This window comes from Ambystoma mexicanum, chromosome 6q (genome assembly GCF_040938575.1).
Source record: "Ambystoma mexicanum isolate Mex_15411 chromosome 6q, UKY_AmexF1_1, whole genome shotgun sequence".
NCBI lineage: Eukaryota > Metazoa > Chordata > Amphibia > Caudata > Ambystomatidae > Ambystoma > Ambystoma mexicanum.
The window spans coordinates 746031410-746046864 of NC_090937.1; the positions used below are offsets into that span (position 1 = coordinate 746031410).

The following is a 15455-nucleotide window of genomic DNA, read 5'->3' on the forward strand; positions in this document are numbered from 1 at the left end:
GTCAGGTGAAAAGTCAAAATGGACTATCGCAACAACAAAACTTCTAACAATAATTTTTGTCAAAATGAAAGAACATGAAACACAGAATGGCGAAAAAAATATCATCAGCAACTGGACTCAATACTCTCACCCAGTCATCTTTATGATTGCATGCAGAAATTTTGTTTGTTTGATTCACCCTTAGAAATCTTCAGAATTCACAGGAAATAAATTGATTATGTAAAAATCACAAGTTGGTTATATACAATTAAAAAATAAAAGCGCTCAGACAGCCTGCGGGCATCGAGGCGCTGTTACAGGAATTGTTTGTTTTTAGTTGCGTAGTTGTTTTGCCTTAGTTGCGTATTTATAAAGCGCTTAAATACCTAGAGGTTTCTAAGTGCGGACCCGGGGATCGAACCAGTGTTGCTTCGTGTCATCTTGCTTCCAAAGCGAGCACGTTGCCACTGAGCTTTCCTCCCGGGATGACTATGAAAGCATTAAAAAATAAAAGTGTTGAGAGCCAGGCACATCGCCAGCGAAGTGAATGATGTCGCTGACACTGTCTCCTTCGCAGTAGGGGGCATTCAGGCTGCGGAATAATTCGATCCCTTCCCCTTTTCCGAATGAGGCACGAGCTCCACTGCCCCCTTAGCTAGAAGGGTGCTAGTTGCTTCAAGAGGCACAGGATCTGGGACCGCAGGATGGTCCAACAATAGGCAATGATATTTCAGGATAAAGGGAAGGCAGTGACCACCCCTCAAGAGTTGCAAAATCCATGCTCCCTAGTGGCTTCCCACTCTAACGCATGCAAGGAGACGTGACCCCCCAACAGGCGTAGTGTGGGGGGTGGACATTTTAGTGGTTTTGTAGGGATGGGTACTGAGCACCAAAGCAATTGAGAACAAACCTTTCTGTGAGCCCCCAACTGCGCCTGGAAGCGCATATCACCTTTGAACATTCTTGGAGTGGGGAAAAAGGAGTTTGACCCTGGTGGACATACAAGGAGAATTGTCTAAAACACCTACCCCAAGCAAATTAAGCTGAAGGGGCAACAAAGGGTGTAGCCTGGTGGACTGCAATCACTAGTGACGTGGCTGTGGCGTTCTCCCGGAACTGGTCAGCTTTTGTACCAAACAGATTAGTGCTGTCAAACGTCATGTCCAGCAGCTTTACCTTCACATCTAGGGTGACCCACGAGAATCATCTCATAACATAGCAGGTCCCATAGATCAGCCATAGATATACCCACACAGTCTGCTGCATCCAGACCGGATTGGAAGCACAGACAGGCAATCTTACCATCAATGAACATGGCTGAAAAACAGTCTCTTACATGCCCTTCAGTGCAAGAAGTGATTATCTTTCTGTTGTCCCTGTCAGGGAGGCAAAGCTGGAAAGAAAGTGAAAGATTTGCACCTCAAGGCTCTCCGGAGTTGTATGCTGCAGCAAAATAACTGGGGCCGTAAGTGCTGGTTTGTACTTCTATGCAGGAGTGGTACAAGAGTATCAGGTCTGCTAGTGTATTTTGTGGACCTTTGCCCAAACAACCGGTCATGCCATATTCCAACAATGGCTTCAATGGTTCCCAGAGTCCCAACACTTACAACACCTTTTCAATGGTTCTGGGTTACGCTCACCTGGTATCCACGGGGACGCCACTCAGCCCTGGTTGGTTGCCGGAAACTTCTCCTGATTTCCGGATGGTGTCTTCGCAGGAGGTCTAGCCTGAAAACACAGGAGGGCTGGGTTCAAGACTGGCCGACTCAGGTAAGTATCCTCCCACCACACCCCTTTGGCTTCAGCCCCTTAGGCCCTCTCCTCACCTTGTTGCTGCATTAGGTGTGATCTCCGTCCTGCCTTCTTAGCAGGGGTGCGTAGCCTTCAGTGGGCGCGGGCGACCGAGTTACTTCACTGGCACTTGCCCGTTCAAGTGTCTTTAAGGTAGGTCTTATTGCAGCAGTCATTTGACTGCCTGCATTGACTGGAGAGAAGTGTTTGCGCCCGGGATGAAATTCTAATCTTTTTCAGACAAATAGGGTCACTGAGGCATTCGGAGGAAGTAGCGGTAGAGGCGAGCACCAAGAAAGAGCAAAAGGAACCTTCAGTAAATGCGTCGAGGCTGACGGCAGCCCTCAGATCACTTGCTGAAGTGCTCGCAGTCTGAGGTAGTCTGTTTTTCCTGGTCAGAGGTGTGGCCAATTTACTCTACAAAACCTCATACGAGCCCCGCGCCTAAGAAGAATGCCTGCACGTGAGTCTGGAGAAGAAGGGCACTGGTTGAGAAGCCAGCGTACCCCCGAGTGAAGATAGCAGCCTGGAGCGCAGGAGCCCGTTGAAGTCGCTGACCCGCTCGAGGAAAGTACCTTCCAATTCGGAAGACGGTCCAGGGCATAATCGCAAACTGTGTGAAATGAAGGCTCAAGTTGCATGTGATAAGAATTAGATAAACGACACAAACGCTTCTTACGAAGCTCTCAACACCACCAATGCCGAGGGAACATCCCCTCCCAACCAAATGCAAAGTGTTGGGCCTGATCGTAACAACAATGGACACGTTAAAAGAAGATCTCCCAATCGCTGAAGAAAAAGTACTAACAAACCTGCCCCACCCCCCGCTGCTCAACAACGCATAGCCTGGCGTGATCGACTTCCAAGAGGCTCACGTTGCAAACGTTGAGGTTTACTTACCTGGCGGGGCCGCCGCGGGTGAGGACGTGCCCAGGAGTGCGGGGGCTGACGGGACGCAGAGCGCATCCCCTTCCGCTCTCTGAGATTTGCCCGTTTTTGCATCGCCAGCCCGTCCTTCTGCCGTGTGCGATGCCGACAACGGGCTCCCCGTCGCAGAGGTGGCGGGTGGCCTGGTTGATCGTGAACACGCAATGGAGAAGGAGGGGGAGAAGGTGGAGTTGGGGAGGAGCAACAAGACTGCTCCCACGAAACAATCGGTGAGGGCAACCACACATGAAAGCATGGCAACACAAATTCCTCCGTTGCACCGGGAGTTAGAATCTGCTCTGGATGCGAATGTTCAACATCAAAAGCTGAGGCCTCCGCCCTTCAGCCAACGGGACCCAAACAATACGAACCGCCCATTTGAAGCGATAGCGGACTGGCAAATAACTTCCATCAAGCGGGAAGAAATCATTACTCCCACGCCTCAGAGAATTGATATCATGGCACAACATCCCCTACCTTTAACCAATTAGGCCATTAAAAGGTAGACATTCATCAAATTCCCAGTCATGAGGATTTAGCCAGCCCCCCTAATCATAGTGCTACGGACCCGGCAATTGATGACTGTTCATACTCTACCATAGAGTATTCAGAGGATGAAATTGAAGCATCCATGGCTTCCCTTAACCCACGGATTACACCGCGGAAGCCAACCAACCCCATAGAACATTCAAAGCTGATGACAAGCATGCCTATAAGTTCACAAAAAACAACCATGACTAAAACAGCCAGGCAGCAACCCCACGCAAAACAGGACCCCAAATCTACCAATCGCCTAGTCTACAAAAAAAATTCAAACGAAAGACAAAATGCTTCGACATTCGCCTAAGTAATCAAAAACATCAACAGGATCCATCGCCGAATTCTTCTCTGTGAAAAAAAAACAGTCTCAGTTCGAGAGAAAAGGCGAGATCTCAGATGCAGATTTACTTGAAGGAACACACCAGGAGCTGACCTCCGACCTGGGCCAAAACAAACCAAGTTGTGCAGGCTCGTTATGGACACAGGAGAACGAGAAGGACTCATTGCGCAAATTAGCGTTTCTCAAGAGATGGCATCTGAAATCAGAGCGGTCTACAGAAACCGGCAGCCCCTCACGAGTGAAAGGGCCAAAACTCACATCCAATCAAACAAAAATCGCAATAGATCAACAAATAACGCACCTCTTGCTTACTCCAAACAGACTAGCGGATGATTCCACGGCAAGAATTACGGAAAGCCCCAAGAAGATAAACTCGGCGGAATCTCTTGAGTTGACATCGGAGGTTGTGACAGGTCCCGAGGTTTTTGAAGACAATAGGTCGGGGGATCCTATTCCCCCAAAGATTTTGATAAGAGATGCGCCCATCAGCCCAGCTCGATCAATACTGGGAATCACTACGATTAGCCGTGAGTCTCTACTGGCTACGATAATGTCCAACACTCCAAGGAAACCATCAAAACCTAGTGACCTTGCGGGCGACACGGGCCCCTCTACCCCGTCAAAAAACAGACCTTTTGACCATGATGTCGTGTTTGACAATAGCCCTGGCCCCTTTCACAAAGCTTTACGAGGCCCTAAATGACAGCAAAGGATCAAGTTACAATGTTGGCATACATGCAAACATGACTCTCCTTCGTAGAAGGGTATATTACAGCAAAAGACAAAGACAAACCCCACACGAAAGAGGCTTTTTCGCAATCAGAACAGCCGAAATTGGCAACTAGCCAAGCCACACAAACAGAGGAAGTGCCAATCAGAACCTTCAGATTTACAGGAAGTACTACAAAAGAGCACAAAAACATGAATGCCCGTATGGAACCCAACCGGCAGCAGGGCCTGCAGCAGAGAAACCCAATGGATGAAAACTCTCCCAAAACGCTCCAACCAAAACCAAAGGAGAGTGACTCAGTCAACACTAGAAACCACCACCGTCTGGCCAGGGAGCATGTAAAGGAAACTAAGTCAAAAGTTCTGATGCAAAAAATCCCCAAAAAATGGATGCGTTACACTATCCACTGATCTATCGATTAAAAAAAGACAGAAAAATCAGCAAGGCCCTCTAAAATGACCCCGAGTAGACTAGTAGCTCGAACAAAAACCGTTGAGCCTAGTCGGGCCCCTACACTAAAGCAAGCTCGTTTGACTTTTGAGACTAAATCCATCAACCTTACTCAAACTCCTCAAGTCAGCGAGCGGCCTATCTTTACCAATGAAAACCAAGACCCGGAAAATAGTGTTCGATCAATTACAGAAAGTGAATTGATGGAGGCGGCCTTAACCTTGAACACAAATCCGAATGAAATGGACGAGGGGGAATGGTCAGAACAACAAAGAGGCAAAAGAAAAGCAAATAGACAAACTCCCTCCCAAAGTCTTGACGATTCGGACCAAAAAGACACTGCCTCAGATTTGTCCCATCTTCCTTAGTCCCGTCTTCCTTAGTCCCATCTTCCTTACGCTCGAAGAGAAGAAAATGAAACTTCTTGTAAAGAACAAGGATCCCAGGCTGACGCAATATCCAGCCTCAAGAAAAGCAGAAAAGAAAAGAATCCGAATCAAGTCGGAGGAGTGCTCTACCAACAGAAGGGCTCTAAAGAGTGAACCCACTCACACCTTAAAGAAAGAAAGAACGACAAGAAATCCCACACGCTGGAGTTCCAGAATTCATCGGAGCAGAAGCTCAAAAAACATAATAAAATCGCTCGACCACACAACCACCAAACTCGGAAATTCGAATTAAAAATCATCATACCGACAGATTGCCCAGTTCAATTAAAATCTGCACTCATACAAGCACAAGACGGTTCAGCAAACAGAGACATGAAAACTCAGAGCGCGAAGTAGTGATGGTCGAGCTAAAAGAGCATTGTTAAAACACTCTGAAAGAACCACAATGACCCACACTTTCGTCTTGAAATCCATTTGGAAAGAAGACGCTTTCTTTATTCTAAACAGAAAAAACATCTTGCCGCTCTTCCATCTGGTGCCATCACTCAAGCACCTCTCAACCGAGGAGATCACAATTGTAGAATTTTCAGACAAACAACGGATGGACAGCGTCTTCATATACAATCGTCAAATACAAAGTCTCAGTTAATGGAGGCAAAAAATAAGCTAAGATCTCTGGGATATGATCTAAGAGAATACAAGTCTAGTGAAACAAGGAAGCGCTCTCCACACGGTCGTCAAGATAACTTTCAAAGTCACAAGATCATAAATCGATAACTTCAAGATCTACTTCCAATCATCAAAACAGAACTCATGATAAGATACATCTCCAAGTAAAGGAGAGAACAATTAAGAGAAACTGTTCACGGCATAAAGATAACGACCGAGTGACAGAATCTACGGAAGGAGGAATTCTTGATAGAGGAATCAAAGACCGAAAAGATAGAAAGAACCAAAGTCTGGCCCGTCGACCTTCACTATGGCCTGTTAGACATAACCAAACACCACCAGCAAGGGATCGTAACATTGGCCATCGTTTAAGCTCCCTGGAAACTGAAAGAGTGTCGCCGGGCCCCCAAAAGAATTGGAACATCACAATCGACCAAGCCATTTCCAAGAAGAGCTACAAGGAAGTACTACTCGACCAGAAGTAGTATTGCCCTAAAACCGATGTAAACCAATGGACCTGGCTGCCGGGAGTTCTAACAGCCAAATCAAGTTTTTAGCAATCAGCAGTAAGACAGCGAAGCAAGGCCTTTCTCTCAATGTCATCACACACGAAGCCGGCTCCCTGTCTAACCCTGGACTCATGGAATACCCGAGGTTTTTCTCATTTGACAAACAACTCCGATATAAACTTGGGATCATTTGAAATCTTGCGTCTTCAAGAAATATGGATGCTTAAAAAACAGACGATCGACTGTTTCGAGATTGCCTTCTCCTCAGCTTTGAGAGGAATCGCGGGTAGGCCGAGGCCGGGCCTATTAACAGCGATCCGTATAGGGTTCAACCTCCAACTGTCCAAGGTCATAAAAGAAGATCCTCATATCTTAACCACCTTGATCCAACGACGCCTACTGCAATCTGGCATTAACCAACAGAAGAGTTTAACGTACCTCTTGGTAAACGTTTACTGGAATCCAAGGGGGATCCCGACAGAACTATTCCTCTCTAAAATTGAAGACCTACTGGACGAAATAAGAGCTAAAGAAACAATTGATAGCATAATCATTTGCGAAGACTTGAATGCTAAAATTACTCTAAATCAATCTGAAGGCCAACCTAAGAATTATTGGTCTAACTTAAGGATAAACACCACCTGTATCCCAGGCAGCGCTTCATGTAGAGGGGAAAAATGGGCCGATCTTATGGAGTCCCAGGACCTGCACAACACTCATTCTCTAAGAAAAAGTACTGATCCCGTCATTGCGACCTGGGAACTCGCAGGACGACATGCCACCCTAGACCATGTATATCTTTCCAGCGAACTTCTAACCCAGGTCATTAGTTTTGAGGTCACTCGTACACTCCATAGTGACCACAACCTTCTGAAAACAACTTGGACAAATTCTCCATTCACTTTCAACGGCTCGCAAGCATTTAGGTCTACCAACATCGAGACCAATACAAATGCTACTCGCCTGCGACTAAAAGAGACGGCGATAACCGACATATTTTACAGCTACCGACAAGCAAAAACACTGAATAAGCAAAACGAGGTCATGAGTCTCACGGATTATTGCCCGCTATTGCTACCTTAGCAGGTGAAAAAAAACAGGTATAGCCACGCCAAAGGCCCAACATCATAATCTGGTTTTAAGAGAAAAAAGACTTACCATGCGACGAGCGAAAAGAAAGGCTCTTCGTTTTCCTTCGACCGCCAATATCTTGGAAGCACAGGTAGCGACCAACCGATACAAGAACTGGTCAAAAGGCAACAAAATTCAACTTTATCAAGAATATTCTGAATTAATGTTGAGACCTATTAGCGGCAAGACAACTTAACTAGTGTCCCAGAAGAGTCTTGGATCACTCACTTTTCAGATCTTTTTGCCTCGCCTCTACACGCAACTGAACTTCCGGATGGAACAAATAACAAATGGGATATTGAACTCATCACAGATAACATCGAAAGCAAAATTAAAAAAATTAAGTTTTCACACGCTCCAGGCTCGGATGGACTCTCAAATATGGATCTAAAGTCTAATCCTGCTGGCTGGTCTACCTTAGTGGCAGAAATGTTTGAATCCTGTGCCTCAACAAAATCTATCCCCTTGTCCTGGAAGACAGCTAACGTGGTACTGATATATAAAGCAGGTGGAAGAGGCTATCCTAACAACTATCGCCCTATCGCACTGCTTGACAGCATTGGAAAGCTCTTTGGTTCATTTCTTTTGGACAGCTTTAAGGCCTGGGTTGTTTCATCTGAAGGCTGGGAACCGTTCCAGACCGGCTTTACAAAAAATCTAGGCACTACGGCCAACATATCCACGCTCAACATCTTGAAGGCCAGAGTATTGGAAGGTGCCCCTCCTCTGTTCTTGGCGTTTATTGACCTGTCCAAAGCTTTTGACACGGCCAACAGAGACAAACTCTGGAAAAAGCTAATCAACTGGAACTGCCCTCAGTCGCTGTTGAATCCCATACACAAACTCTACTCTCAGACATCCATGAGAGTATGACTCAATGGCACAGGCTTAATCTCAGCAACCATCCCTAGGAGTCGTGGAGTGAAGCAAGGATGCCCTTTGGCGCCAGCCCTTTACAATGCCTATACAAGAGATTACCAACACTCTGAAAAAAACATCAGGTCAGCAGGTTGCACTACGCCGACAAGATCATTCTGATTGAACAAACCCAGAACGGGCTCCAGAGAAAATTGAACAACTTGAATGAATATCTTAAAATTAACGATCTGGAGAGCAACACGATGAAGACCAAAGTGAGGCGATTGGACAACTCAGCTAAACGAAAAGCCCATGGTGTTTGGTTCCTTGTTGGTGCACGACTGGAAGTGGAAAGATTTATATACCTGAGCATCACTTTCAGCAACAAAACCAAAGAGCAACCTATGCAAGAAAAGCTGATTCTCAAAAACAAAACCTTGTCCAATCAAATGATCCTGATGGACAAAAAATGTGGTTGCTTCTCACTCAAAGCAGCAATTAATTTTTACAAGGCAAAAGTGGTGCCGGCACTCACTTATAGAGTTGAAGCCATGCCAAACATCCACGAAACCATCTGGCCGAAACTAGAAGGCTTTCTTTGGAGGAAACTACTCAGTCTACCAGCTTCGACTCCAATGGCCTTGATAAGAAGAGAACGCAGTCTTATTTCACTTAAGGGTACGGTGTCCCTTAATAGCCTGATGCTTTACAGGAAACTAAGATCGTCCAAAGAAAAAATCCACACACTCATCCACGAAGAAATGGTGAAAGGTACGAACAAAATGTTTCAAGCGTGGATCAGAAAAAACAACAATTATCGAAGAGATAGGAAGCACAGAAGAGGAAATCCTGACCAATCCAACGAAGACAGCAAAAAAATGTAAAGTAATAGACTGGTGTGATACACAGTCGAAATCGCTGAGCTATAAGTCCGTAGCTCACTTACCTCTCTTTGCGCAAAAAATAAATGAGCCCCTCGGTTAACTACTGAAATTCCCTAACAAGAAAACCCGCTCAACCTTCCTAAGAGCAAGACTTAACATCTTGAAAACAAATGAAGTACTCGGAATTTGTGCTAAATCAGACGATACCTTCTGTCGCTTCTGCGTGATCCCTGACACAATTGAAAGCTTGAAGCACCTGACCCTTGAGTGCCCAGACTTAATTTCTAACAGAGAAATCCATCTTGGGCACCTACACTCAGAATTTTCAAGGATGGACGAAGATTACTGGTGGACGTTCCTGATGAACGGGCTAAGTTGAAGACCAGTCATAGCAATGGGAAACTTCGTGCATAGCCTCAAGCTGGACTCTCGAACTTAGAAGGTACAATACGAAAGGACCTAGCTCTCGCAATTCGACCTAAAGAAATTTTAAGAAACAAAATGAAAAAAAAACAAACCGAATTCAAAGAGGACACGGCTCTCCTTGTAAAAACTGCTGACGCAGTTAAATTAAAAAATAAATAAATAAATAAAATGGCACCAGTTTTTGTATAGCGCCGATTGTTTTTGCCTGCCCTTCCTTTGTGATTAATTATGTCCTTTCTTTCTCCCTAGGCGTGCAGGAGATTCGGCGTGGCGTACTGGATGGTTGAGCACCGCCGGTAAATGATGGCTTGAGATATGCGCTGTAGTGCGGTAAGTAATGCGCTATGCGCTGCGCTGCTTTGTCTTGCCGTTGCTAACCTGTTTTCTCCTCTCTTCCTTACAGGTCGCGGTCCCGCTCCAGCGGGTGTGGAAATCCGGAGCGATGCCGGCCGTGAGGGGAAAAGCCAGGTAAGCTTCTTCTAATGTTCGTGGCTTAAGCACTGCCAGAGGATGTCTTTTCGGTGCCCAGAAGAAGCTGTTCACTGGAGAGCGGATGAAAGGATGGAGAATGCAGGTAAGATGCTATTAAAGATGTTTGTTTTGTCTCCTCTGCAGGTTTGTTGCTCTGAAGCATGCGGGTATCACAGGACACAGTGAGCGTCACATTGCAGTCTGCAAAGTAACGCGAAGCGTGCTCTGTTGCTTGGGTGTGGTTTACATAGTGTACCAACAAAGTAGTCCAGGTCAAGTAGTCCCAGGCCACCACAACCAAAACACTACCGCATAGCTTAGTTCTTAGGTACCAAGCTATGCGAATGCCTCCATGTTGACTGCAGGCTTAGTGAAAAAGTAGTCCCCCTTCAAACATGTTCTCCATAATGAATATGAGCCAGAGGCGCTAGGACTGACTCCAAGAGAGTATTGGGAGAGGATGCAAGGCCTCCAAGGCCTTAATGGACCCCCAAACTCTGACCTTACCTGGCAAGTGGGCTTGCCAGTGGGGGTCTGGGGTAAGGTTTGTGACATTCTGAGAAAGGCAGCGTTACGATGACCTTATGGGGAGGACTGCTGCATGTCAAGGTCCCTGCTTATCTCCTATTCCCTGTGTGCACCTGCATCCATTGATGGGTTGGCATTGGTGGTCTTCAGGTATATATGCTGGTGGGGCTTCTGCCTTAGAGTAATGCCCATGTTGCAGCAAATTCTAATTTCTGGAGATTATCCACATCTTGACATGGCTTAGGCCTGCATCACAGTTGCCAGCACTAGTTTACCCTGGCAACTCCCTTACAGCCACAAATACCCCAAGACTGGTGGCTTCTCAGCTATAGATAGCACAGGGAGAGACCGGATGAGGTCTTTATGTTCATACAACACTATGGCTGGAGAGGGGGGTAAGAATAGGTTTTATAACTTAACCCCTTACTCAGATTCTTCCAGGGAGCACTTCTGGATTTCCTAGATTTGTTGGGCGGCTAACTTCTGAAGTGTGTCTGGCTGAGGAAGTTTCAGGGCCGCAGGTGCAGGGGTCAATTTCAGCATTGGTATTGGGTCTGGCTTGTACACCGTTCAGGATCTGGTGATACAGTTCTGAATATTTGACACCTTTGGCATGAAAAGATGCAGACATCCATTTGACAGGATTCGCATCATCGCGCAGCGATAAATGATGTTCTTAGGGCAAACATAGGAGCAGGTACGGCGCAGCTTATCTTATGTGTAAGAGGCTAAAACTGGAGGAGTAGACATCTTGTTTTACAGGTTGAAGATGCTCCAAGGATGCACTCAGAAAGGTGACTGCTGCAGCAAGGTAGCTTTGAAGAGAGCTTGTCAGTTCAGTGACACTTCTGAGGGCTCAGCAAGCACGAATCCTCGAACAGGTTGTCCCCAGCAGTCATGGGGTTATAGTACCGACAAAGGATTTTTTGAGATGAGGGCAGAGCAGCAGGGCTTCACCGGGGCAGGTCTGGAGGCGATGCTGGTCAGCAACAATGGTGGTTTGTGGGTCTTCACCGGCAGGCTGCACTTCTTCGTAGAGGTCATGGCTCCAATGATGTTCTAAAGAATGGCTGCATGAGTGATCCTTTTATCCAGGATTTGGACTGGAATCACCATCAGGTCCACCAATAGTAAGCATCTGCACCATTCCAATCAAGGACAGCAACTGGCCAAATATTCTGCCCCGCAACAGACACTCTGTGGCACGGATGTGGACTGGGCCCAGACAGTCCCAGTCCTCACATCTGGGGGGACACAGACGCACTACCCCTTTGCCAAGGAAAGCAGAAGCTTCACCCAGGAAAGGGCTTTCCATGTATGGCAATTCTGGACCAGACTGGGCAGGAAAAATGTCAAAGTACAAAATGGCCAACGGACAGGCAGAAATCCTGTGGCACCAACATTTTAGATACATGGTACTTCCTACTGCACCTCCTCAAAGGTACTCTGCCTTTCCTCTCCTTCCCCCAGAAGCTCATGGTCTCCCAAGCTCTGGTTCTCTCTAGGTTGGACTATTGTAACAGCCTCTTTCTAAATCTACCTGCCTCTACTCTCCACCCTCTACAACTAATCCAGAACAGGACTGCAAGACTTGTCCTTGGCCTCAAGCCCTGGGATCGGATCTCTCCAGCTCTGAAATCTCCCCATTGGCTCACAGTGGATGCAATGATTAAATTCAAAACCCTCTACATTATCCACAAGGCTTTCTGGGGCCAGGGTCCAAAATACCTTCAGCTAGCCCTCTGCAAATAACTCCCCTCTCAAGCTCTTTCCTCCTCTACCTCCAACTCCCTCAGGGTCAGTCGTTGTTCAAAGAAACGAGCTGGGGGTAGATCTCTCTCTTTGGCTGGGGCCTCCCTCTGAAACAGCCTCTGTGCCACTCAAACATGAGGAGAACCACCTCTGGTTCCAGAAGCACCTCAAGACCTTCATCTTTGCTTCTGCCTTCACGCCCCCTCTTCCCCTGCTGATCTGTTCTCTCTTGCCACAGTGCACCTGGTCACCCTCTGTCCTCTGGGCCCAGGTACCTGCTCACCCTGCCATCCTCCTGCACTGCCTCCGGGCCACTCCTTGCACTGGGGTCTGTATCTGTACCTATACAGCCCCCACCCATTTTTTTCTTCCTGCACTTATCAGACCTAACCCTATCTGCTGCCTTAAACCTAGCACTTTCCACTTACTGGCTGCACTACCACTGTTTGTTGCCTTTATTATTTATCTGTTTCTCCTTTGCTCCGCACTTTCCACTTATCCCCCCTTCCATGCACTTTCCCCTCCCCCTCTCCCATGCACTTGCACGTTCACAATGTCACTGGGCCTAGTAAGATTGTTGTTTTGTTCTCCCATGTTCCCCTCCCTTGCCTCGTGTGCGGGCACGATAGAAATAAAATATCAATATCAATATGGTACTCTTTATGGCATCGCACCATAGATTTCAAAAGGGTGCACGTAAAAAGTTAAAAACGCGTGTGCTCTAGCACTTTGAAGCATCTGTATATCTCGGACCAAACCACCACACAGGCTGAAGGGGGATGGTAAAATACTCAAAGAAGTAAAGCAGGGCGAATCAAGTCGATTCATGCAGGATCACAATGTCTTTTCATTCATATTTAGTTTATATAATGCTAGATGTGTCATCTACAACGTCATCCTAGGTGGCAAATTGCAAAATCCTATCAAGGGGTGGGATTGGATTAGGGGAATAGGCCTATCTATAGAATATAAACGTGTTAGTGGCTCATTGGTGGTCTAAGACACACCCCGAGCTACTTCTATGCACGTTGTGTAAGACACTTGTCACAGCAGAGAATGTGGCACCGGAATAATTCTTTATAACTTTGTATGTAAAGGTGGCATGGAAGGCTATTCTAATTATTTGTCAATCCAACTCCAACCCTTGGACATTCGGCTTCCTAGCAGCACAAATGCCAGGTGCTTGGAGATACGTCAGTTTTCCCCTCGTTTCCCCAATTAGTCTACCCTCTCTCATTGGTAGGACATTCAAGGGAGTGTAGGCACATCATTATATTAGCTTCGGCTTAACGAATAGCCCTTGTTTGCGAGCTCTTCGTCACGTGTTACAAGACCATGAAATTGTCCATATCGACACTGCTTTTAACACCATTTGATTCAATTATTTTTTTGCCTTTAGAGAGTTGCTCACTATCCCATATTAACTCCATGCCCTTCTAATTGTCCAATATTTGGCATCAATAAATATTCTTGTTCATTCTAATCTTTGGGAAATATGTCCTTGCACTTGGTCTGCTCATAGACTCCCTTTGTGCTTTCCTTCAATCTCTCGAAATAGCATCCTTGGTTCCAAGCCAATGTACTCCTTTATTTCGCAAGGCATAACGGCTTCTTCATCATCCTTCCATGTTAGGATCCTGGGCTTGTATTTTGAGGTAGCTGGGTTGATCGACATAAGCAGTCGTCCATTTTCTTCAAATGGTCATTCTAAAGGTTGAATATATACCTCTCATAAGCAAGCTTCTATGTATTCTTTCTACCTTGCGTTTCAGCATATTTACAATTATTGACCAGTGTATTTTCATTTTGTTTCAGCATAGATTCATATATCTTCGTTTGGATATTATTCTGCTGTCAGACTGTTTAAAATACATCCATGTCAAGCACCATTTTATTCATGGCTGCATTCTGGTAACTCGGCAAGGGACATCCTTCTTGGTAACTTTTCTCCACTGTTTCAACAGGAGGGTATCTTCTGAATGGCTGCCTGAGTGCATATCGTCTTTCATATAATAGGCGTGGTATGGACATGTCGCATACACTTGTGCACGGGTTCCCAATTGTGGCTCCTTGTCTGCAATTCCAATAAGACAGGGTGAGGAGACAGGGACTATGGAGAATGCGTCCACTTGCTCCTCTACACAAGGCAGAAAACAAGCCGCTGCCACCAGCCCATCTTGGTCACACATTGTAATTGTAACCACAAAGTTATAAAAGAAAATGTTAAAATGCTACAAAGTATCCTAACCACACTGTACTTTAAGGTGATGTGTGCAGCTTTAAAAATATAAGAAATCCACTCAGGGAGGCATAATCTCCCAGTACTGACAATCTAAGGGAGTGATCAGTTTCCCCATAAAAGTGAGAAAAAAGCAAGGGACATAATAAACTGGAGGGAGGGCTTTACTTACCACCAAAAACCTAGGTCAGCAAGCAAACTATAGCAAAAAGTTAGGGTGTCTGTTATATTGAGCTTGAAATGTGTGTGTTGTGGAAGAAAGTACCTTACAGGCGTGTTGGGGGGAAACACATCGGTCCATCCTCAGGCACTCGCAGCTCGGGTCTAACTGAAATTCATGGAATCATATATACATCACATTCACCCAAAATTCTCTGAGCTGTCACTCATCCACATGCACCAACATTCCACCAGCAGCAGGCTGGGAGGGAGGACCAGTGACAACACTCAAACTAGATATAACAGTGTCTCATAGGTCTGTGGGATGAAACCAGCAAAACGAAAATCTTTCCTAGCAGTCATATTCACAGTATAAGCCATAGTCTAGTCTGTGTTTCAGAGAACACTCGAGAAGAAGCAGAGTGCAGTACCTTGCCTAGAAAGTAGTAATTGGGTCTTTGAGGATATATTAAAAAAAAGGTTTGATAACGTTTTTCTTTCTTACAAAAATGTCCTTTAAGGCTAGAGGGGCTGCAACACTGAAGACCTATATGAACCAGCAAAGACTGTACTTAAGGGCCCAAACTGGAAGGAAGTTGCAAAAGGTGAAGCAAGTTAAATGACACTATGTGTCAAGACTCTAGAGACCTAATTACCTGTATCACATCACCTGCAAGAAATTC

General features: G+C 45.9%; 1 protein-coding gene across 3 annotated transcripts in view; it reads right to left on the bottom strand.

Annotated features, from left to right (window-relative positions):
- Positions 1–15455, bottom strand: part of LRBA (LPS responsive beige-like anchor protein) — a 3444508-nt gene that overhangs the window by 2958285 nt on the left and 470768 nt on the right. The window lies entirely within an intron of this gene.